This window comes from Sarcophilus harrisii, chromosome 2 (genome assembly GCF_902635505.1).
Source record: "Sarcophilus harrisii chromosome 2, mSarHar1.11, whole genome shotgun sequence".
Classification (NCBI taxonomy): Eukaryota; Metazoa; Chordata; class Mammalia; order Dasyuromorphia; family Dasyuridae; genus Sarcophilus; species Sarcophilus harrisii.
This window is the reverse complement of record NC_045427.1, coordinates 313,450,808-313,453,841: the sequence shown is the minus strand read 5'-3', so window position 1 is coordinate 313,453,841 and position 3,034 is coordinate 313,450,808.

Genomic DNA, 3,034 nt, shown 5'->3' with positions numbered 1-3,034 from the left:
CATCAATAAGCATCATATGGTAATGGGGGAAAATAACACTTGGAAGGAGGGGTGAAAGGGGATGGAAAAGAATAAAGTTAAAAGTGCATAGGAGAGAACAAAAAAAAAATAAACTACTAGGAAGCAAAGAAAAGATGGATTGCTACGAATATTTATCCCTTGAAAAGGAAATTTATTATTACATATTTTGAATCCTCCCTATTGTTTTGATGGACACATGACAATGTTTCATTTTGTTTTGTTTTCCTTTTCTGTGTTTATTTTTCTATTTTGTTTTTTTCTTATTTTGTATTTAGTGTTAAATAAATAATTTTTAAAAAATCCAATATTGTGTTAGAAATCCTAGCAATAAGAAGAGAAAAAGAAATATAAGGCATTGGAATAGGGAACAAGGTAATAAAACTATCTCTTTTTGCAGACAGACTATGTTAATATACTTGGAAAACCCCAAAGACTCAAATAAAAAATTATAAGAAGAGGTATCTCATTTAAAAATGACTCAGACCACACAAAATACCTGGAAGTACACTTGCCAAAAAACCAAAACCAAAACAAAAATGCAGGAATAAAATTATAAAATACTTTTTACACAGATAATACCAGATTTAGATAATTAGAGAAACATTCATTTGCTCATGGATAGGAAGGGTCAATATAATAAAAATGATAATTTTTACATAAACTAATTTCTATATTCAATGTCATCAAAATTAAATTATCAAAAAATATTTACTAAATTAGAAAAAATAATAACAAAATTCATTTGGAAGAACAAAAATTCAAGAATATCAAAGGAACTAATAAAAATTGGTTTAGTAGCACCAATTCTTAAACTGTATTATAAGACAAAATTTTAAAAAAACCCATCTAGTACCAACTAAGAAATACAAAGGTAGATCAGTAGAACAGAGTAGACATACAGTTTACAGCAGCAGATAAACATAATAACTTTGTGTTTGATAATTAAATTTTGGGGATAAGAATTTGCCATTTCATTAAAAAAAGGGAAAACTAGAATGCAGTATAGCAGAAATTGGTTACAGACTAATAGTTTAAACCATTTATCAGTATAAGATCAAAATGGATTCATGATTTAGATATAAAGAAAACTATATAAGGAAAACTAGAATTTATACACAGTTTCTTAGACAAAGGTGTCATATCTCAAATATACAAACATTTTTTTTTCAAATCTATAAGATGAAGTCATTCCCCAATGATAAACGGTCAAAGGATATGAGCAGGCAGTTTTCCAATGAAGAAACCAAAATAATTTATAATCATGTGAAAAAAATGTTCTAAATAATTATTGATTAAAGAAAGGCAAATTAAAACAACCTTGAGGTATTTTACATGTACCAGATTGGCTAAAAGATTAAAGAAGAAAGTAATAAATGTTGGAAGGGATGTGGAAAAATTGCAACTAAATCATTGTTGGTAGAACTATGAACTGATCCAAACATTTTGGAGAGCAATCCAGAATTATGCCCAAAGAATTATTATATTGTCTCTACCTTTTGACCAAACAATACCACTACACAGTCCATTTCAAAAGATGATTAGGAAAAAAAGGAAAAGAATCTATATGTTCTAAAATATTTATAAAAGATCTTTTTGTGGTAGCAAAGAACTAGAAATTGTGGGGAAACTATCAGTTGGAGAATGGCTGAACAAATTGTAGTGTATGATCGTGATGTGATGTTTTTGTGCTATAAGAAATATTGAGCTCGTTGATTCCAGAAAAATAAAGGATAGATTTGTATGAAATAATGAAGAGCAATGAGCAGAACCAACAGAACTTGGAGCAACTAAGTTATTTTGACTATTACACATATCCAAATTAACTACAAAGGGTTTATGAAGGAAAACATCATCTGCATCCAAAGAAAGAACCGATAAATAGAAGTATGTACAGAAAGATGTTACATACATACATACATACATTCACAAATATTTGTATCTAATGTTATCCACTAGGGCAGTGGATAAGAAGAAAGGGGAAAAAGGGGAGGGGAAAGAAAGTTACATTATAAACTTAAAATGTATGTGCAACATCCTTTGTTGCACAGATCAAACTTTTTCAACATATTTATTGGTTTTGCTGACCTTTCCCCTCCTTTATTTTCTTGCTTTTTTCATTTCTTTCTTTTAGATTACAGAGCTAGTAAGTGTCTGAATCACATTTGAACTCAGGTTTTCTTGACTCCAGGTCCAGTGTCCTATCCACTGCACCACCAACTGCAAGTGAACAGCATGATGGATTTGGAGTCAGTAGTACCCAGATTGGAATTCCACCTAAAATACAAATTATTTAACCACTTTAAGTCTTAGTTTCTTTAATCTGTAAAATGGGGATAATAAAATCTATTTTATAGAGTTGTCATGAGACCCCAATGGAAAATTTTTTTGAATCACATTGTAGACTTTAAAGGACCATATAAATGCCAATTATTATTCCCATTTGGAAAAAAAAGATTTTCTAAAAAGTCTTTGCTCATTTATCCTAGGTAGCAAGGCTGATGTAACTCCATATGGTCTTTGGATGTACCACACTCCTAGTGTGAAATACACTGCCAACAGCAAACATGGCTTACATTTTAGAAAATTTTTGTTTAGTGAACAACCAAATAATTGCCTTAGTTGAACCATCTGCTGACCCAGTACTGTTTGTTGGAACAGCAGAAGTGCCACTGAGATATAAGAATTACTTCACTCAATGGATTCCAGGGAAATATTTAATCATTTAAAAATAGAAAAATGAAGAATAAAGAAAATCACCAAGGTTGGGGGGAGGGGATCTTGCTTGTATTTTTTAAATCTCATGAACAAAATCAATGTGATTAGAATAAGAAAAGAAACTAACTCTTGAGGACAGAAAAGCTTTCTTGTCAGAAACCTCTAATAAAGATCAGTTTCCAGAACTTTACCATAGGAATTGGCATAAACTTATGAAACTAAAAGCTCTTCTTTTCCTCCCTCCCTTTCTCTGTCTCTCTCTCCCTTATTCCCTCCCTCCCTCTCTGTCTCTGTCACT